The 23,959-nt window shown below is 33.6% G+C and overlaps 1 pseudogene; it reads left to right on the forward strand.

The window, feature by feature from the left end:
- Nucleotides 1-22,861: 22,861 nt before the first annotated feature.
- On the forward strand, nucleotides 22,862-23,210 carry LOC134380919 (cytochrome b-c1 complex subunit 7-like; annotated as a pseudogene).
- Nucleotides 23,211-23,959: the final 749 nt, after the last annotated feature.

The raw sequence follows: 23,959 nt of genomic DNA on the forward strand, positions 1-23,959 counted from the left end.
ATCAAAGAACTCTCTTTGAGTCCCTCAACTTTCTCCAGCTATCGCTTTCATCCTGGCTCATAGCAAAACACTTTGAAGCGTTTTCTATACTCATAGTGAATTCTTTCTTACCTCCCACTCACTTCTCAACCCTTTGCAATCTGGCTTCTTCCCATCAACAATTCCACTGAAATTGCAGTTGCCAAGGAAATCAGCAATTTCCGCATCAGTAAATCAAGTGAGCACTTCTCAGTTCTTATCTTGGTTTAGTGCCTAGAAGTATTTGACAGTCTCATGACTCCCTTTTTCCTGAAAACTTTCTCTGTTTTCTTAAAAGATAAGGTGATTTTGGCATACCTAAAAACAAACAAACAAACAAAACCTAGAGTTCTCAGCTACTTAGGAGCTATCCCAAAATGAATGACTTTACCAACTGCCACTTCCTTCCATCACAGAAGGATCTCTAAGTTGATAATTCTAGAATGTAGTATGATCACAGGTCCAAGACTTGTTCTGCCTGTCTGTATCTTTTATAATTTCAACTTTTGCTATAAATAATGAGATAGTTAACTCCTTAGGAGGACAGTCTACATATGTAAAAGAAGTATATTCTTTTCATTTTGTTTTACTCTGGGCAGACAAAACCTTAGATTTTCTTGCTGTAAAAGCCAGCTAATTATATTGGTGAATAGAGGCTGAAAATAGAGTTCCTGACCACCAAGTCTAAGGAATGTTCATGCAGTTGATATGGCAGTATTTTTTTTTTTTTAATTCTTGAGCCCTAAGGAATTAATTAAAAGTGAATTCCAATAATGAATACCAGAACTAGATAGGTCTTGTTGGACAAAGCCATTCTTACATTAAAATAATTAGCTACACTCTCATTATTCTATTATATACTTTAAAGCATCCTGATTCTCACTGTTCATTTGTAAGTAAAACACTTTCTAGCCAAATAAAGTCATTAATTAATTAAAAATTCTTACTGAATAAAAATTGTCAATTAAAATACCTTGATTTCTCTTTTATAAAGATACTCTACAGAAATAGTATTATTACCAAGAAAGGGACAACACGATCACACTGGATTTTTGACATTGATTTACCATCCTTGTTATTCTGTTGGATGACCGCTTTGGTCTTAGCTTCATAGCAGTAAAGAGAATTTTACCTTTATAGTCAAAGGAAATATTACTTTAGAAAATTCTTGATATTACAGTTAAGATATGTTCATAAGAATGAAATATTAAAATATTTTGAATGAAAATAGTCTAAGTTTATGGTGGAGAAAAAGATATCTGTTCCTTTCAAGACCTGACATCATACATGATAACACACTGACACTGGAGAAAAATTTTATTACTTAGTTAATATTACCTGGTTGTTATCACAGAAAACTTGGTAAAAATCAATATGTAAGCATAGCTACAGTATTATAGAAAAATAAGAAAGATGTAGTGATGACATATGCCATGCATAATATATGACCTATAAACTGAGACCAAGGATCCTGAAAGTCCAAGGATCCTGAGGGTTCTAAAAGGTAAAACTTCTTTATGTAAAATGCAAAATGTAAAACTGACTTTATTGATGTAGGGAAGTTATAATTTGATTCTTTCCTTTTTAATATAAGAAGTAATATCCAATTTTTAAAAGACTATCAGAGTGTAAAATAAAATCATTTTGCTTCATATATATGTATATACATTCTTTCAATTTATTATCTATATTCATGGATATATCAGAAGCTTGTAGTTATGATTGAATAGGTAAAATTTTGTTCTCCAAAGTACAACCAAAGAACTATTTATTTGAATTAGGAAAAAGAAATTCGTTTACTCAAAAGAATGCATGGACATTTAGGGCAGATTCCAAATTATAGAAAAAATTTTATGAGAAAAATACTCTAAAGTTAGCCAAAACTATTCAGTCTAATAAATTAAAAATAACACAAGGTTGTAGTACCAATATTTTTAAAAAGATTTGATTGGAATTATATTGACAATAAAATACCAAGGTTGGCATACAGTAGTAGTGTATGATTGCTCACAGATTATCTCTTAAGGTTTCAACTATCACCAATTAGAAGTGGGCAGTTAGATGGTAGTTACCAGAAGGGAACATCCTCCACAGAGTTCATCTCAAATATGTCCATGGAAGACAGTGCACAAGGTCATATTTCTAGAGAGCAGAACCAAGGACCATAAAGGACAATTCAAGAGATATAATTTTAGACAGCAGAACCAGTGGCCACCAAAGCCTTTGACCAAAGAACATAATCACTGCTAGGAATGCAAGATTATTTTAATATTTGGAAATCTATCAACGTAATTCACTGTATTTCTCATATAACAACAACAATAACAAAAAGGAGGTGCAGAGAAAACATTTTATAAAATTCAACACATGACTTAAAAAAAATTCTCAGTAAACTCACAACACTTGGGATCTTCCTCAATCTGATAAAGGGCATCTATGAAAATCCTGTAACTAATATCATACTTAATGATGAAAGATTGAATGCTTTTCCCTAAGATCCTGAACAAGGTATGGATATTTTTTTTAGCACTTCTGGAGGTCCTAGCTAGTGCAATCAGTAATAAAGTAAGAAAAAGTTATAAAGGCATTTAGATTAGGAAGGAAGAACTAAACCAATCTTAATGTATAGATAACATGATCATGTGTATAGAAAATCATGAGCATCTCATAAAATCTAGTAGTACTAATAAGTGAATTCAACAATATCACAGGATGCGAAGTTTAATCATATGAGAAATCAGAAAATGGAATTTAGAAAACATGTCACATAAGTTTCATAAAAAACATAAAATACTTAGTGTTAAACTTAACAAAATATGTACCAGACCTGTAAAGTGAAAACTAGAAAGTACTACCGAAAGATATCAAATACCTGGATAAATGAGGGCGATCTAGAATGTTACAGGATTGTAAAACACAATTTTGTTAAGATAAACTTCTCCGCAAACTGATTTACATAATCAGTGCAATACCACTCAAAATCCCAGTAACATAGTGATTAGCAAGCTATTTCTAAGCATTTTATAGAAACACAAAGGAAATAGAATAGCCAGAAGAGTTTTAGTCTTTTTTTTTGCAGGCTGGCCTGTAGGAGGATCCTAATTCTTGACCTTGGTGTAATCAAGACTGCTCTCTGCACTGTGGTCTGACCAACTGAGAAACCAGCCACCCTCCAGAAGAGTTGAAAAAAGAAAAACTAAGTTGGTGGACTGACACTGCCAAATTTCAAGGTTTTCTGTAAACATAGAACACCCCAGAATGCCTAGTATTGACATAAAAATATAAGAATAGACATACAGACTAACAAAACAAATTGGCCCACAAATAAACTGAAAAATATATGGTCAACTCTTGATAAAAGGCAATTCAGTAGGGAAAGATAGCCTTTTTAACAATTGGTGCTGGAATAACTCAATATTAACATGGAAAAAAAATGAGCCTTTACTGTACCTAAAAGTTAATTCAAAATGGAGCATAGACCTAAAAGTAACAGTTAAAACTATAAAATTTCTAGAAAAAAATACAGAAGAAATACCTTTGCCATCATAGTGTAGGCCAATATTTTTTGGATAGGACGCACAAAAAAGGAGAAGTTATAAAAGAATAAAGTTATAATTTTGACTTCATCAAAATTATGTTTTGCTTTTTAAAAAGCACTGTTAAGAAAATTAATGTGTGAGTCACAGACTGAAAAGAAATGTTCATGGTACATAGACCCAATGAAGGACTTGTAACTAGAATATACAAAAAATTCTTACACTTCAATATTAAGAGACAAACAATTCAAAAATAATTAGATAAAAGATACAAAAAGACATTTCACAAAAGAAGATATACAAATGGCTAAACAAGCACATGAAAAAGTGTTCAACATCAACAGTCATCAGAGTAAACAAATTACAAATTAAAACGATGAAGACTTACCAACGTATAAAGCACACTCACAAAAATGGCTAAAATTAAGAAGATCAGGTGATGGCAAGGATATACAGAAACTGAAAAATATACATTGCTGGTGGGGATGCACCTTTATACACTGTGGCTGGGAATGCAAAATGGTGCAACCAATTTGGAAAACAAATTTGTTTATACAATTTAGCAATTTCTTATACAGTCAAACATACACTTAACATATTCCCCAGCAATTACACTAGTACACATTTATTCAAGAGAAATGAAAACATGTTCACACAAACACTTGTACATGACTGTTCATAGCACCTTTATTCATAAAAGCCCAAACTGGAAAGAACACAAATATCCATCAGCAGGTTGGTACATCCACACAATGAAATAATACTTGGTAATAAAAAGGAATGAACTACTGTTACACACAAAAACATAAACGTATTTAAATGCCATTGTGATAACTGAAAAAAGCCAGATACAAAAGATTATATACTGTATGATTCCATTATATGAAATCCTGAAAAAGTCAAAACTGGGCTACAGGACAGAAAGCATTATGTTAGTTACTTGGGGTGAGGTGTGAAGGAATTGACTCAAAAACTGAGCAAGAAAAATTTGGAGGGTTATGAATGTTCTGTATCTTGATTGTGATAGTGACTATTGTGGAGTATACTGTAAAGCAAATACATTTCACAGGGCCTAGTTTCCTGTACTTTCAGGTTTAGTCTAACTTCTTAAAAGTACATATAAAGTGTTGACCTTGCAAAAACCAGGAAATTTTCCCCAGGCTACAGTCTCTGTTTTAAGATAAAGAATTGTAACATAGCAAGGTTGGTGGTTCAAAGACAGACAAGTTACTGATGCGTAAAGATACTGGGAAGCTTTGTAGGGAGAAGGAATGTTTGCTAAGATCAAGCTTTTGTTGGTGGATCACTTAAATTGCTTTATGGAATGTCGCCTTGCTTGTTTTACTGAATGTTACCAGCCTATATTGTTAAACTATAACCCCACCTATGTTCTCTTCCCGTAACTTCCTGGTCTGGAGAATAAATGTGGGAAGAGAACCCCAATTTGTGGTTAATTTCCCAAATGAAAGGAATGCCTCTCTCTCGAGGGTTCCGGGAGATTAACCACTTCAGGGCTTCTCACTGCTCAGAAGAGATGGGCTTTGAGTAGTCCTTTGTGGCTCCATCACCCAGGGGAAAAGGGGTGACAAATCCATGGGAGGCAAAACGACAGACTACAAGAGTGTGTAGAGTATCAAAAACACTTAAAAATGGGTGCAAGTTATTGCATGCAAATTACACATCAATAAAATTGACATAAAAAATGTAAAAAGAATAAAATTACAAGCCAAAATACAGAATACATTTTCTACTCACAAATTGATAAAAAATTACTATGCAGAATGAATGAAAAATGCCTACAAAGCCATAAAAATGCCAAAAAAAAAAAAAATAATTAAGAAATGGGCAAAAGAAGTGAGCAGGCATTTCCTAGAAGAGAAAACAAGAACTGCCAAAAATATGTGAATGAGTGGACAACCTTGGTAATCAGACAATGACATACTATTTATAATCTCCTATACTGGCAAAAATATGAAGCAACAAGACATCTCACACACTGCTGATAGGAGAGTAAGCTGGTGAAACAGCTTTGCTAAATAACTTGGTATTATCTTGTAAATTCAACACGTTCATATCCTATGAGCTTTGCTCCTAAGTGTGCACCACAGAGAAGCACAGACACAGGTAATAAATGTTCACAGAAGTATTGTATGTAACAACAAAAACCCAAAAACAATATAAAAAATGTCTGCTGAAAGAAAAATGGGTTAATAAAATTGTTTTTTTCGTACTGCCAGACAAAAAGCAGTGTCAATGAATGAACTATAACTACACACATCAGTATAAATAAACCTTAGAATATTATGAAAAAAAAAAGGCCCAGAATATGAACTAGACATAAATCATTTTTACAAATTAAGAAAAAATAGAAATACATTCATTCTTAGTAAATCTATAATGCAAAGCAAAGGAATCTTAAAAACAAAAAATTCAAAATAGTAGTATCTTTTGTGGAAAATTGGAGGTCCTTGATAATATTCAAAATCCATTAAATGTGTTTTCTTTTTTCTCATGAGTATTTGTTTTATTATTATGTTCTATGATGTGCCTCTATGCCACATATGTTCTTTTATCTTTCAAATATTCCATTACAAAAATTGAAGAACCTGAAATGCAATCAACCCATACATTTTACTTTATACCTTTTCTCTGCATTTTACTCTTTACTTCCTTAAAATAATACATCTAACACATAAAAATAGATTTTCTTCTTTCAACTTAGATGTCACTTCCTCAGGAAGGCCATTTCTGACAATTTGGGTTCTGAGCTCCTTCTGTCCACTTCTTTTAATTTTCTTTATCATCCTCTACTATAATTGTTAATCTATTCTCGTATATCCCACTCCATATACCCTTCTTAAAGCAAGAAAATTATTTTGTTTTGCTTTCCAATGAGCTCTATTGTCTAAGTCAGTGCTGTACAATAGAAATTTCTTTGATGATAAAAATGTTCTATATATGCACTGTCCATATGGTAAACAGTAGTCACGTATGGCTACTGAGCCTTTGAAATGTGGCTAGTGAGACTGAAGAAGTAGGTTTTTAATTTTATTTATTTTTAAATAATTTAATTTTAATTAATTTAAATTGATTTAAATTTAAATAGCCATATGTGCTACTGTATGGTATAGCATGTGTCTAAGCAATAGCATCTTGCATTACATTAACCTCAACATAAAACTCTGCATATGTCTGAAATATTTACCATATATATCTTTTTCATTTTTCTTGCAGAATTGAGAAATTTTTTGACATAAGATTGATTAGTCAGTGATCTGGAAATTTTTATTATGTATTAACTTTGTAAAGAGGTGAAATGAATTTCTAAATTATTTCTTTTGATGGTACTTTATTCTCTCAGAATGTACAGTATAAGGAAACTTATTAAATTACTCATTTGAAGAAATTTAAACGAATGTTCATTTCAGTAGTATATTCCTACCAAACCATATATTTGTAGAAGTTACCCAATTTAACATAATGGTAGCTCTTCTACCTAAAAATGTAAGCACTAAGTAATTGACCTACATTTCAAGTTTGTAATAATTACATATTTTTCCCTTGAAAGTGACAGAAACCCTAATTCAAATTGACTGACGAAGAAAAGGAAACTGTTGGCTTGCATGAATGAAATGTTCATAGGTAAAGCTTCATTTAGGGTTGATGAGCTCACACACGAAATCTGTCTTAGGTTCTGTTTCGTCTGAGTGAGCTCCATTCTCAGACACTGAGTAGGGCCCCTGGAAGCTTCTGTTCCCTGTTATTCAATGTCTCTGTCCTATAGTAAAGAGATGGTATTTTTTTCCCCAGTGTTTCAGTAAAAGTCCTGAGATTCATTCTGATTTCACTGCTTAGGTCAGACACCCATCCTAACTAATCCCAAGGACCAGTGGAATATGACAGCGTTGGGGCCATAGAAGCAGAGTTTACTCCTTTGAGAAACATTTGGACTGTTTGTAAGGAAGGAGGAGGTTTCTCAGAGAAACTCCCGGATGTGGTTACTAAACATGGGAAACATATAATGAGTGGCTGAAAACCCTTACATGTTCATTCCAGAGTTGCTCTAAATCATGAGTTCTTCACTTGTTTTGAAAAGTTAGGATTCAGAAACCTCTTAATAAAAAAGAGCTTGATTTGCTTTTTAGTGTCATTTGGAATAATCAAAACAAAACTATCCTGATGTGTCCCCCAAAGAAATTTCTTTTTGTTGTTTGTTAGTCCATTAATTCTAATGTAACCCTGACAACTTTATTACTGATATACCCCTTTTAAAGAGTATTGATAATATTGATACTTTTGTTGATTTTTCAGTGATGTTAAGTTATACCCCATGTTTCACTAGAACATATCTGACTTGTTATAAACAAAAATCTGGCATCCAAAAAGCCTTAGTTGTGGAATGAATCTTCCAGTACAATTGCTTAACTGATCTATTTCCTAGGTGTAGAAACTGAAATCCACATAGGCTAAGAGGTCGCTCAATGTTATTTAATGGACAAACTGGGCATAAAACTCATTTATTTCCTATAGTAATACACTTCCAGAACCTCTGAACAGCTAGCAATTCTCATGCATATTTCTGGGAAAAAAAAGATTTCTTTTGCTAAATTTATTTGTTAATTAATAATATTCATGCACATTGAGGTGGGGGGCAGAAATAGATTTAATACAAATAAAACAGAAGCAACAGCAAGTGGAAGGACAGAGAAGTCCTCGCATAAATGTAACAAAAGCCCCAGTGTTTGAAATGTTAAAGTGAACTATATGTCACATGAGAAAGAGGGCCACATATTCAAATGACAGAGACTAGCATACTTCCTGTCCTGATGCACAGCAGTAATGACATCTAAGTAAGTAAAATTGAGGGTCAGGTGTTCCAAATTTTTAATATTGGCCTCAATAGCATATCACATGAAGGTTATAAAATTTCATGTGCTCCTTTTTTATTGATTTTTATGTTAGGCACAAAATAACACATGGTGAAGGAGGAAATTTTTATATTATCCTTTTCTTGTTTACTTACCCTGAGGTCTCTTTACAGTCCAGATTTTCTATACAAGTACCATTGTCTGAGTCATTTGTATAAATACACTTTACAATATTGTGTGAAAGGTGCCCATTTCAGGTTTTTCTTTGAGGCTTGTTTTCTTTGAGGTATTCGTTTATTTTAAGTATCAGGGGAAATCTAAAAATCAATTATATTCCATGGCAAGACATAAAGGGAAAAAAGAAACTTTAGTATGATTTGACAGCCCCATAGTTTTCTTTCGCATGGAATAAGGGCACTTTTGATCTAGCCATGTATAAATTCACATTCATATTCCACCAGTCAATTCTGTACATTATATGGCCCTATTGTACTGAACGATTATTAAGTTATCATTTATTAAGTGGTACTTTGCTAAGTACTGTGCTAAGCAACTTATATACCTAACACAAAACTTTACAACAACTCTGACAGAAATAGTATTATATAATCCTCATTTTACTGCAGAGGATGGAAGCTTAGAAAGATAGCGTAAGTCAAGGTTGCAAGGTCACCAAAGGTAGCGGAAGCAAGAACTGCAATCTCCACATGATCCCAAACCTACTCTCTTATACTCACGGCCATATACACTGCCTCCTATTCACTTCTTATAAACCACCACACTATTCAACAACCCATGTCCTTGTGTAGTCAACCTCCACTGCTGGAAATGTCCTTATCATTCCTGTCCATCAGGAAAATTCCTGTACATCCTTCCATCGAAATTCCAGCTCAAGCTTCAGCCTTTCTTGTCCCTCCAGGCTTCACCAGGACAATTACCATCGGGCATTGTAATTGTTTGTTTTCTAGTATCATTTCCCTCAGGCTGTGAATTCCTTGAGGGTGAAGACCACATCTTACATACTTTTGACCCTGCAGTCTATCATGGAGCTTAGCTCTAGGAAAGGGATTATGATATATGCTCACAAGCATACTCTATCATTATACATCTCTCTTACACTACACCCTATTGTGTAAGAAATAGCTGGCACATTCCATAAATAAAATCTCTTATCATTAGCTCAACGAATACGTGATAAAATACCGAAGAATGCTATATCAGGGTTTGTTTTTTTTAAAAAAGTTCTTTTCCTTTCTTTTTTCACTTTTTCACTTTAGGTGTAAAAAATGTAATTCAATTCTATTGAATCCACAATGTGGAGGAGATTTGAGAATAGCTTTTCTAAGATACTAAACTGGTCCCTGCTGGGAAGAGGGCCTGCAAAGGGCAGAGAGCTCTGCACTCCAACTGCTTTCTCTCTCTCTCGACTCCTCTTCAATTCCTCACCCTATAAATCTCCTAACACCCTGCCTTCAGCAATAAATCACTTTTTGATCCGGTGTTAAGGGAGTGGTGCCTGTGGGGTTTTGGTTTTTGAGGATGAGGCCTGGAGGAACCCCATGGCTGTTAAAACTCCAAATGACATATCAAAAATAAAATGATACCATTCATACTGGGAAGATTAATCTCCTTCTAATATATGTTATGTAAATTATATATAAAGGACGCCCACATCTAGCCAACGTCCTATACCAGGCTGCCTTTTAGTGTTGTGTATGCCAGGCTTCAGAATGTGGGAGGTGGTGGTCGATGAGAAAGTAAATCCCTACATCCCTATAAAATATTAATCTTTATTCTATCAGGCCTCTTCCTCCAAAGATTCCCAAACCTGGTTGATCAATTAGAATCACTGGGAAGCTTTCTTAATTCTAATTCAGTAGGTATATATATAGGTGCTCTAGAACCTCTATATTTTATTTATATTTTTATCTTGGGGAAGAGTATGAGAAACATTGATATTAATTCTCTTTAAATGTTTGATGCAATTCAGCAGTGAAGCCATCAGGTCCTGGGTTTTTCTTTGATGGGGGACTCTTTTACTGATTCAATCTCCTTACTCATTATTGGTCTGTGGAGGTTGTATTTCTTCATGATTCAATCCTGGTACGTTATATATATATGAATTTATCCATTTTTTTTCCAGGTTATTCAATTTGTTGGCATATAATTGTTCATGGTAGTCTCTTATAATCCTTTGTATTTCTGTGGTGTCAGTTGTAATGTCTTTTAGTTCTGAATTTATGAATCTCCTCTCTTTTTTTCTTAGCCTAGCTAAAAGTTTATAGATTTTGTTTATCTTTTCAAAAAAACCAACTCTTACCTTTGTTGATCTTTTGTATTGCTTTTCTAGTCTCTATTTCATTTATTTTTGCTCTGATCTTTATTTTTTAAAGTTTCCCAACATTTTGGCAACTTTATAGGTTTGTGAACTACTGTCTTATACTCTGAGAGTAATCAAATCATTCTCATCAGTGAACACTGTTTACCACTTCTATCTCTCTATTCTAAAATACACTTATTTCATCATTTATTAAAAGGCTCCATGTCTCTTAAATTAGTTATAAAGATGCAATCTGAGGGCATGACTGAGAAGAAATTGAAGGAGATGAAGCTGTCACAGTTAGTTTTGGATTGGTGAAGAGGTACTAGTTAAGTTTTTACTGAGCATCTCTAAGACTAAATAGTAAGTGCTATGACAGAAGTGTAATTGAGATGTGAAAGGTATGCAAAAAATGGGGTTTGTTAAATTATTTTTGGAAGAATTAAGTAAAACTTCATGAGAGTAGTAATTTTGAGTCAGACATTTAAAATGAAGACCAGTTCTTGGAAGGTCATGTACTCCATGGTAAAATCTTCAAACTTCATATGTAGGAAATAAGAAGCTATTAGAAATTTAAGCCGGCAAGAACCTTGACCAGATGTGTGTTTTAGAAAGATCTGTTTAGCAACAGCACAGAGTCAGGGGAGACAGTCAAGACTAGAAACAGGGAGACTGCTAGTAGACACTTATTTGGTAATTGGTATTAATAAAGATGGACAGCAGATGTTAACTAGGGAAAGTAAAAAAAAAAAAAAAATTCCATAAATATAACCTATGAGATTAAAAGTGATAAGGACGATTTCCAAATTTTCCAGAATAAGTATCTCAGCGTGTGGTGGTGAAATTGAGACTGAGCATAGAGGAGCAGGTTTGAAGACAGACTTAATGTCCAGGTGTGGGGATCCTAAGTTTGAAGCAGCCCTGGATCACCCAGGATAATTGGTCCAGAAGAAAGTGAGATCTTTGAAATATATTTAACAGCACAGTAATACTTTCAGACACAAAAATATAACCTCTTTATTTTTTTTCATGATTTCTACTCTCAGTACTTTTTCTTCTGCCCCCAAACTAGCAAGTAACTCCCATTACAGTTTTAAAATATTTGATGTTACGAAGAAATTACATTTTATTTTCAGCACAATCCCTGGCTTATAACTGGTTGGATAGATGAATGCATAGCATAATTTTCAATCAATAATTCAAGCAATTGTTCAAGGAATCAAGACATATAGACATAAGTGCTAAATAGCAGATGGGGGAGAAATCGCAATACACTAGAGAAAATATGATTAGACAAAGGAGATGAGATTTAGCTGGAACTTGAAGAATGAGTAGGTTCTGAATGAGCATACTGAAGCAGAATAAATATTAAAGTTCAGGAATTTGGTATGAGAACAATATTTTCGGCATGTATGTTATAGTCCTATTACTGGTCAGTTCATGTTAAAAAAGAAAGAAAAAAAAAAGAAAAATCTGATAAAATTTTATTTCGACAAGCTGCATTAAAAGAAAATGAAACCATCATAGATTTAAAATGACTTCTGGGCCCCCCAAATTACATCCAATAGAAGATTCATGGTATGTATTGTTTCATTAGAAGGAAAAAATGAGGAGAAAAAAGCATAAAACACCAGTAAGTAGGCATAGTATGGAGAACTGTACATGACTGGTCAATGCTAGCATCCACAAAAATAGATAATTGATTGGTGCAACCATTTGCAAAAATAAAATGAAGATTAAACCAGATTAGTTCATAGCAGATCTTCCTTTGAAATTTGCATTGGAAGCAGATATTGTGAAATTTCAGTGCCTTATGGTTATAAGATACTTATTAAAATTAAGCATTGTCTGTAATCAATAGACATTAACATCTATCTTAACAATGAAAATGAATATAAATATGTCAAGGGAAAGCAGCATGTAGTGAAAACAGAAGCCTGTGAGTTGTATACCTGGGCGAAATATAAAATGCATGAAAGCAGGAAGAACACTGATATGTTGGCAGAATTTTTTATTCTTTAATTCCAATTTTAACTTTAAAACGTTCTCAATTTAAAATCAGACAGACAGACACACATATATATAATATGACATAATACTTTTTTATATTCTTTAAATGTGAGCTCCCCTTAATATCAAATTATTATTTGTATTTTATTTAGTATCTTTTCTGAGAACAAGCTTCTTTGCACAGGTAATTTCTATATCACTCAAAGAGAATTAATACTAGGCTTTTAAATGATAATTTATGCAATTCTTGGTGATATAACAAACATTGAATTCTTAATAAAGACCTTTCTAGACTTTAATAGTTGCCATAAAAATTAGGACTACTTCAGTTACTGAAGTCTTACTTCAAAGTCTTCACCTCAGAAACATTAAAAATAAATCTGTCATAATATCACAACTGAGAATATCTATTTTTTTTCTCTAGATATCCTTATTAGATCTGGTTGTTTCTAAGAGGGAAGAGGGAGCTGGAAGGAGCTTCAAAGGACAGAGCACTGTTTACATGTATATAAGCATTGCCAAAACTCCCCCTGGTTTTTAAAAGAAATTTCAATAACTGCTATTAATTCGTGAGAGTTTTTATTTCTAATATCATCTGGTCGACATAAAAAAGCCTCTTGATATCAACTTTGAAAATGGGGAGAACAGGATGTGAATAGAAAACAAGTGTAATATAGGAGTGAGTGAACCACAATGCATCTGAAGGGCTATTTTTTTTTAATTGGAAGAAAAAAAGAAAGCAATTTAGACTGTGAAAACATTGACTTTCCAAATTCCCAACTAATATTAAATCCATATTTAAAATCCTTTATCTTTCTGTTGCACATAAAAATGAAGTGGCGAAGATTTCCTGTTGATGAAACATTTTAGTTTTGGTACATTTTATTACATGAAGTGATGATCCTGACAGACTGCTTTCAGTTTCTCTGACGTGCAAATAGAATCCATCTATACTTTGCTCTTACACACTTTTTGCAAAGTCATTAAGAGTAAGTGGGGGTGATCAGAGACAACTTTGGTTTGCATTAAGCAGTCAATGAAACAATATGGGTAGGTCATTTAATATAGTTGTAATCGATTGCTGCTGTTGCCTTTCCGGCCAAGCTGTTGTGCAGGAACAGATTTTTAATTAAATAAATAGCTGGGTAGGCAGGCAGGTGCGCCCGGGCAAGCAACCTGCCCCGGGATTTGGTTTGCAGCAGTTGCTTGGCAACACAACACAGACGGTCTCAGAACAACAGCTGCACCCTCTGTTAGCAGCTAGCAGATGCTCACACCTCAGAGAATGGCGTCAGAAATAATGATTTGTGAATAATAGTTTATGGAGCTCTCTAATACATAGGAAAAAAAACAGCCCGAATGATAAAGGTGAAAGATATTCCAGACTATTAATAGTGACTGTGAATTTAGATCCAGTGAAATTATCAGAAAAAGATAATAAAGATGAAATATTATTGTTACATTGTAACAAAAAATGAGAAACAAAAAAGAAAAGAAACGTCTATTATGTATGAAGAAAAGTGAGAGGTGCTTTCACATACATTATCTCATTTAATACTCCTAATAAACTTCTAGGTAAGTATTATTTCTATTTCAGCAGATGAGACACTGAGCTTCAGAAAATTTATATCACTTATAAAGTTTTCACTATTAATTTAGGATGCTAATATAAAATAGTGTGGAAAGTTGGAACCAAAGATGGAATGTTTAACATATTACAAGAGGAAATATGTGGAATGTAATAACTGTTACTGCTAGCAACTGGTAGCTCTGTCAATTCATAACTACATTCCTTATGCTGTGTCTATAGGATAGTGCTTAAATTGAATATAACCAAAAGTTTGAGTAATTTGGTTCATTGAAGCTAATTAAAGAAATCATAAAATGCAGGACTGGAAATTCTGAATCTCTGTACTCATAAGTATCTATAATTAACTTATGACAAACCAGAACCTCCTACTATTTTATTCTTATCTGATTATCCCATGTCATGAACATATGGCCCCAATGTTAACGTTCCTTTTGGTACAAATTCAGTTGAATGAAATCATTAGAGTATGTTCTATATGTGTTTTGGTAAAATAAAATAGTTGCTTTAACATTTATTTTTAAATTTATAATATTTATATTTTACAAAAGATTTACAAGTTTTTTAAGGCAGTCTGCATATAAGTCTCCCCCTCCCTCTAGTCCATCATCCCATGCACACATAGGGTATGATAACTAAAGTACAGAAGCAGAATACATACTTACATGGATAAATCTGTCTCCTCTTTCACAACTGCACATATGTACATGTTTGGTGACAAGGTACTCATCTTTTTCCTTAATTTAAAATAAATGAGGTTTGAGTACTAATAAGACAACTCTGTCATAAGTATGCATGAGTTTTTTATTTTGATTATTTTTTAGTAAACAAAAAGTATATTATCTTTCAAAACCATGTTTAAATAAAAATCTTCACAAATATAGTTCATTCATCATGATATTTTTCTATGAATCTTTGGATGAAAAATATTTATTCATTTTACCTTTTTAAAGCCTTAAAAACTTAAGTTACCTACACAACATTTTATAAGTATTCACATTTTTTGAATGAATAACTACAACTCTATTAGAAGAAAAAAACAAACTCCACCCCAATAATTGATTATATAAATTATTTTGTAATATAGCATTAAGTTAATTTAATATTGAATGGGTATACTAAATTAATCCTTATCGGATCAACAAATAAGAAGTTGCAGACAATCTAGATAGCATTTCTTTCATAATCCTTTTCAGGATGTAAACAACTTCAACAAATGAGGCATTATACACACAAAGAATTGGATACCTTAAAAAGAATGAGTTTCAAGAAAAAATCCCAAAGGAAAGAAAAAAATCTCTTTTTTGAAGGGAACAATGTTTATTAATTAGGCATATTATTGTACTTTACAAAAAAAACCACTGTCCTTATTTACCTTTATGACTTATTTAAATGCTAAATAAAAAAGGCAGGAGCATGCATGGGGCCCTAGGCAGGAGCCATAGGCAGCACAGTCCTCCTGGCAGGAGGCAGGAATGTGCTGAAAACACCACTCCCACATGGGTGGCCCACCACAGCCACCGCTATAGCCACAGCCACTTAAAAAGCAGCTCACTGCCACAGTAGCAGCCACACCCACTGTGCAGCTGGTCTGCCAGACACTCAGCTGCATTGACACAAGGAGAGTCACCAGCAGGGACCTGAAAAAGAAAAGGAAGTCTCTCTCCTCAAAGTCCACTCCAAAGTAATAGAAGATGCAGCTGCTCTGCCAGATGACTAGATATAAACATAGAGACACTAGAAATATGAAAATCCAAGAAAATATAACATCACCAAAAGAATATGGTAATTCTTAAATACCAGACCCTATAGAGCAGGATACCATTGGAATGACTGAAAAGGAGTTCTGAGCAACAATCTGAAGGAAACTCAATGAGGTGTGAGAAGACTCATTTAGACAACATACTGAAACAGGAAAAAAAGAATCCAGGATATGAAGGAGGAAATTTACAAAGAGTTTAGTACCTTAAAAAAGAATGTAACAGAACTCATGGAACTGAAAGATTCATTCAATGAAATGAAAAACACAACTGAAAGGTTAAGCAACGGGCTAGAACAAGCAGAAGGAAGAATTTATGATCTTGAAGATAGTCTTTTCAAAATAACCCATGTGAATCAAAAAAAGGAAAAAAGAATTTTAAAAAATGAGGAAAATCTAAGAGATCTAGGAGACAACTTTAAGCCCACAGACATTTGAATCATGGGTGTATCAGAAGGGAAGGAGAAAGGAAAATGCATAGGAAACTGATTCAATGAAATAATAACAGAAAACTTCCCAGGTATAGGGAGAGACAATGACTTTCAGATCCAGAAGGCTCAGAGATCTCCAAACAAATTCAATCCAAATATCATTTCCAGTATCTTTTCAGACCATGATGGATTAAAACTAGAAATCAATAAAAAGCCGAACTCATCAAACTATACAAATACATGAAAATTAAACAATATGATCCTATCCAAGGAACATGGGTCCAAGAAGAAATTAAATAAGAAATCAAAAAAATTTCATGAAGCTAACGAAAATAAAGGCATATCATACCAAAAACCCATGGGATATTGCAAAAGCAATACTAAGAGGGAAGCTTATTACAATACATGCTTACATCAAAAAAGAAGAAAGATTTCACATAAACAACCTAATGCTACACCTCAAAGAACCAGAAAGACAAGAACAATCCAATCCTAGAATTAGTAGATGTAAAGAAATGATTCAGATCAGAGCAGAACTAAATGAAATAGAAACCCCCAAAATCATGCAATAGATGAATGAAAAAAAAAGTTGATCTTTTGAGAAGATAAACAAAATAGACAAGCCATTAGCTAGGTTAACTAAAAAAAGAAGAGATAAGACCTAAATAACAAAAATCAGATATGAAAAAGGAGACATTACAACCAATACCACAAAAATACAAAGAATCATTAGAGACTATTATAAACAACTATATGCCAACAAGAATTTGAAAACCTGGAGGAAATGGATAAATTTTTGGACATATACAAACTACCAAGACTGAACCAAGAAGACATAGAAAACCTAAACAGACCAGTAACAGTGAGATTGAAGCAATAATCAGCAGTCTCCCAACAAAGAAAAGCCCAGGACCAGACGGGTTTACTGCTGAATTCTACCAGGCCTTTAAAAAAGAATTAATAACAAATTTCTTCAAACTATTCCATAAAACTGAAACAGAGGCCATTACCCCAAATTCATTCTATGAGGACAGCATCACCCTGATACAAAACCAGACAAATAAACACCAAAAAAAAAAAAAAAAAAAGGAAACTATAGGCCAATATCTCTGATGAACATAGATACAAAAATCCTCAACAAAATGCTACCAATCAGAATACAGCAATACATTAAAAAAAATTATACACCATGATCAAGTGGGATTCATCCCAGGGATTCAAGGATGATTCAAAAAATGATAGTCAAAAAATGTGATACACCACAACAAAATCAAGGACAAAAACCATATGCATATGTTGATAGACACAGAAAATGCATCTGACAGAATTCAACACCTGTTCATGATAAAGACTCTAAGCAAATTAGGTTTAGAAGGAAAGCATCTCAACATAATAAAAGACATATATGACAAACTCACTGCCAGTATCATCATGAATGGGATCCTGAATGGGAACAAGACAAAGATGCTCACTCTAACCTTTCCTATTTTAACGTAGTATTTAACATAGTATAGTTCTAGCAAGATCGATCAGACAAGAGACAGAAATAAAGGGCATCCAGATTGGAAAAGATGAAGTCAAACTGCCCCTGTTTGCAGATGACATGATTCTATATATATAAACACCTAAAGACTCTACAAAAAAACTCAGAGCTGATAAATTATTACAGTAAAGTTGCAGGATAAAAATTCAACATGCAAAAATCAGTAGCATTTTTATACTCCAATAATAAACTAGCAGAAAAAGAAATCAAGAAAGCAAGCCCATTTACAATAGTCAAAAAAAAGTAAAATTCCTAGGAATCAATTTACCCAAGGAGGTGAAAGATCTGTACGATGAGAACTATAAATCACTACTGAAAGAAATTAAGGAGGACACTAAAAGGTGGAAAGACATTCATTCCATGTTCTTGGATAGGAAGAATTAACATTGTGAAAATGTCAAAACTACCCAAAGTGATCTACAGATTCAATGCAATCCACATCAAAATACCAATGACATTCTTTACAGAAATAGAAAAAACAATCCTGACATTCAAATGGAACTATAAAAGACCCCAAATAGTCAAAACAATCCTGAGCCAAAAAATAAAAATAAAGCCACAGACATAACATTACCTCATTTCAAATTATACTACAAAGCTATAGTAAACAAAACAGCACGGTACTGACATAAAAGCAGACATTTGGACCAATGGTACGGAATAGAGCACCCAGAACTCAATCCACATACTTACAGCCAACTGATATTTGACATGGGCAACAGGAGCATACATTGGAGGAAGTACTGCCTCTTCAATAAGTGGTGCTGGGAAAACTGGGCATGCATATGTAGAAGAATAAACTAGACCTGTACCTTTCACCATATACCCAAATCAACTCAAAATGGATTAAAGACTTAAATATAAGACCTGAAACTATACAACTACTAAAAGAAAACATAGGAGAAACACTTCAGGAAGTAGTACTGGGCAAAGACTTTATGAATAAGACCCCAAAAGCACAAGCAACAAGAGGAAAAATAAGAAAATTTGATTAAATCAACCCAAAAACCTTTGGCACAGCAAAACAAATAGTTAACAAAGTATATTAGTCCGTTTTGTGTTGCTATAACAGAAATACCTGAGACTGGGTATTTATAAAGAAAAGAGGTTTATTTGGCTTTTGATTCTGGTACAGCCGCATCTGGCACAGGCCTCAGGCTACTTCTACTCATGGTGGAAAGTGGCAGGCAGCTGGCAGGTACAAGCAGATCACATGGCTACAGGAAGCAAGAGAGACAGAGGGGAGGTGCCAGGGTCTTTTTAAATGACCAGCTCTCGCAGGAACTAATAGAGTGAGATCTCACTCAGGACCCTCATCCCTCAGGGAGAGCATTAATCCATTCATGAGGGATCTGCCCTCATGACTAAAACAGCTTCCAACATTGTTACATTGGTGATCAGATTTCCACATGAGTTTTGGGGGGACAACACATCCAAACTCTATCACAGAGCAAAAAAAGACAACCTATAGAATGGGAGAAAATATTCACAAACTATGCATCAGACAAGGGATTAATAAGAATATACAAGGAACTCAACCAACTTAACAGTAAAAAAACAATTAACCTAATTAAAAATGGGCAAGGTAGTTGAAGAGGAATTTCTCAAAGGCAGATATACAAATGGCCAACAGACACATGAAAAAAATGCTCGACATTATTAAGCCTCAGGGAAATGCAAATCAAAACAACATTGAGATATCATCTCGTGCCAGTTAAGTGGCCAGTATCAAAAAGCCAGAGAATATAAATGCTGGTGAGGATGTGGAGAAAGGGGAACCTTCCTACACTGTTCGTGGGACTATAAATTGGTGCGGCCATTATAGAAAACAGTATGGAGATTCCTCAAATAACTATAGATAGAACTGCCATACCATCTAGCAATCCCGTTGCTGGGTGTATACCCAAAGGAATGGAAATCGTCATGTCAAAAGGATACCTGCACTCCCATATTTATTGTAGCTCTATTTACAATAGCTAAGAGTTGGAACCAACCTAAATTCCCATTGTTGGACAACTGGATAAGGAAAATGTGGTATATATGCAAAATAGAATACAACTCTACCATAAAAAGGAATGAAATTCTGCCATTTGCAGCAACATGGATGAACTTAGAGAAAATTATGTTAAGTCAAGTCAGCCATACCTTATGTCCTCACTCATATCAGACATGAAAAAAAGAAAGGAAGAAAGAAAGAAAGAAAGAAAAATACAATAACACAACAATTTCTTGAACTTTAAAAAGGAGGGAAGGGAACTGAGGCTACCACAGGTGAGAAAGGGGGAGGGGAAGGAGGATTTAAAGAGAAATTGACAAAGGGCCAAAAAAAATGTTTACACACTGTAATGATAAGACAAAAAAATTTTTTTTTTCTAAATCCTAAATAAATTTTCAACTAATGCTCAAGAAAAACTTCATTGTCTCATCAGTGTCATGTATGTATTGAGAGTAAGTGTGGGAAGTACCCTCTCCAGTTGCTCGTTCAGGATGAAGTTTTAGATAAAGGGGACCATGTATAGAATTTTCTATCATCAGAGCTGTCCACTGTAGTTTATGCAGGTAGGTTTCATTTATAAGTGAATTACTGTTCTCACACTCAACTTCTTTCAAGGAGGGCAATATGAATCTTTAATTTTTAAAACCAACAGAGAGAAGTGAAATATCATAAACAGCTTCATTGTATAAACTTTAAAAAATATGAAAAGTGTGTAGGACTATAACTACAGAATAGAAAAGTGAAAATTGCTGTAGTAGTATAATTTATGTTAATATATCCTGATATGATGCAAGGAGCTTATTATATCTATTCTATGGTATTATTGCTAAAAATAGGTAGCCCAATTTAATCATAAAAAATATCAAATAAACTAAAATTGAGGGATATTCTACAAAATAACTTGCCAGTAGTCCTCAAAAGTGTCAAGATCTTGAAAGGAAAGAAAGACCTAAGAGCTATTCTGCAATAAAAGAGACTAGGAGAATTTGTAGTTAAATACAATGTGTGATCCTTTTTGAAGAAAGGATCAGAAAAAGGAATCAGTGGGACAGTTGACAAAGTTTGAATAAAGTCTATAGATTAGAGAATAGTTCTGTGTCAATATTGACTTTCTGGTTTATCGTTTTATTGTGGTTACATAAAATATTAACATTTGGGGAGGCTGGTTGAAAGGTAAACAGGACAATTTTGAACTATTTTTGCAATTTTTTTGGTATGTCTGAACAATTTCAAAATAAAAAATTAAATTAAAAAATTAAAACATCATTTTTTAGTATCAAGTCATTGCTGGATGCAAATCAATGCCTACTAAGAAAGAATCATATTAACATCAGCCCTTATTAACATCAACATCATTTTGTTTGTGATGGTGACTGATGTCACTAAGGACAAAGGGAAAATATATACATATACATATACATATGCCTGTAGATCAAACCAGATTCCTTTAGAGTAAAATGGGGAGTTATAAGTATTGTGATTGGTACAATAGGAGTAAATGGGGACTGTTTAGAGCAAACTGGGGTGTACGGTCACCCTATTTGGAGAGTGTACTTAGAGGAGAACTTTCTGGGTTATAAAGGAATAAACTGTAATAACAGTGATTTATCTATCTTTGAACTCCCACCACATAGCACAGTGCCTTGCATGTAGTAAAAACTCCTTACATTTTTATTGAACCACATAAGAGCCTGGCGAAAGATTAGCTTTTCATAGGGAAAACATGGCATATTTCATCCGTTTCAGTTTAATCTGGGACTAGCTAGCACATTCAGTAAATAAAGTTTAGGCAGACATATTTCCCACCTTATTGTTGTATTTTCAGAACTATTAACATCCTTGGTATTTATAATCACATGTATGATACAAATTCGAGATCCAGAAGAGGAATTCAACTCAGGAGAAGCAGTCTCAGAAAGAAGAGGATGGGCTGCTGAGACATTTGGTAGAAATGCTAGAAACTTCTGTGGTCAAAGAAGAAAAGAAAAGAAAAGAAAATATCTTTATTTCTTTAGAGAAAGCATAAGCAATAAGTTATTACTGAACAGAGAACTACTTTGTAGAGGGCAACCTAATTGTTGAATATGCCCCTGGTGGTGTAAATCAGAAAATCAATAGATACCAGTAGTTCTCAAATTCTCTTTCATCATATATAAGCAACAAAAGCCTCAACAATCAATCAAGCAATTCATTCAGGATCTGGTGCTGTGTCAAAAAGATTGCTAAATGTTGCTTGTTATACTGCATTATCCTTCAGTAAGTAAGAATATAGTTTTTCTGTTTTCCTGTTAATCAACAAACAGCACATATTGATATGTACCTGCTGTTGTTTACAAGTCAGAACTGCCAACAAAGCTTTAGATTTCTTTCCACTGCATGAAGACAGCTCACTTCATTCCCCTGACAGGTTATAAGTCTCAAGTATTAATTCTATAATTATATTTTGCTAATTTAGTGAAGTGCAGACCACTTTATCTTCTCTGATTATCCTCTTAGATTAAGGTAGAATTAATAAAACTGACATATTCTTGCTAACTTTACACAATGGGAATGTGGAAAGATTTTATTTTCTATGCCTACCACTTTAATTAATAACTCAATGTCCTTTTAAGTGTTGAAATGTATTTATTTAAAAGACAAAATAATTTATGCAAAGCCCAAGGACTGGGAGGGGATGACAAGCTCTCATGAAGCTGTAGTGAACTTAGTGAAAATTTTACAAGAATATTTTGATTTTCTTTAGGGAAAAGCTCTTATTTAAAAACACACAATAGCTTCTCTCTTGGGTCAAAATGGTGAGCAGACCTGCTGTTGCAGCATCAGGCCGGTGGCTGGAAGGTACTCGAAAATGGTGTTATAATGCTGCAAGATTCAGTAAACTGGGATTGAGAGATGATATGATATACAAGGATGAAGATGTAAAAGAAGCCATAAGAAAGCTTCCTGAGAACCTTTGTAGTAGCAGGATGTTTTGCATTAAGAGTGCACCATGAGGTAGCAGATTGTGCCTAACGAGCAGTCAACAAAATATGAGGAGGATAAATTCTACTTGAACCATATGCGAAAGAGGTTATTCAGGAAAGAAAAGAGAAGAAGGGGCAAACATACAATCATGTAGTTGAGATCTGTGGATACAGCTGACTGCAAAGTATTTTTATGAAGTTGGTTAAACCTGAAACATACATACAGATGTACTACTTTAAATAAATGCCTATTGTAATTATAAAAACAAATAAATGAAAACACACAATTAAAAATACATAGTAAAAAACACAAAAACCAAAAAACTCACCAAAGATACGAATTGAAACATTGAGACACAAGGAATCTGAATATAGTTGCTGATCATAGACTAATTCTTATTTTTAAAAACAGCTAAAGTGGTATTTTGATATTTCAGGAAAATAACTTCTCATTTTCCTAAAGAAAAGAAAAATTAGAAATAGAGCAGGCTTAAGTATTTATTCTCTCTATCTGAAGCATGCAAATCTCTGAATTTACACTCAACTGGAATGGTAATATTTAATGCAATTCTGGAAGTGGGAATGGAAGGAGGACTAGAGGGTATTAATTATACTACACGAATGGTCCAAGATATGAAGGGCATTAATTCACCAGAAGCAATGCAACTGGAGATTTTTAAAAGCAAAATATTTTCTCCATGACTTATAAGATGCCTTCATAACTTCTCCTATCTTTTACCCATATATTTCTATAAAGGCATAGTAGATCTGTGATCCCTAAGACCTATACGAAAGTTCAGGGATTGAACATGGCAATAAGGGAATAGGAGGCAGAATGAAAAGTTAGACATTATTTCCTTCTTCACTTTAGTGTTCAGACCCAAAGGAGAAAACCAAGTTTGAAATAATTTATATTCCTTAGAGACA

This window comes from Cynocephalus volans, chromosome 6, assembly GCF_027409185.1.
Source record: "Cynocephalus volans isolate mCynVol1 chromosome 6, mCynVol1.pri, whole genome shotgun sequence".
Taxonomy (NCBI): Eukaryota; Metazoa; Chordata; class Mammalia; order Dermoptera; family Cynocephalidae; genus Cynocephalus; species Cynocephalus volans.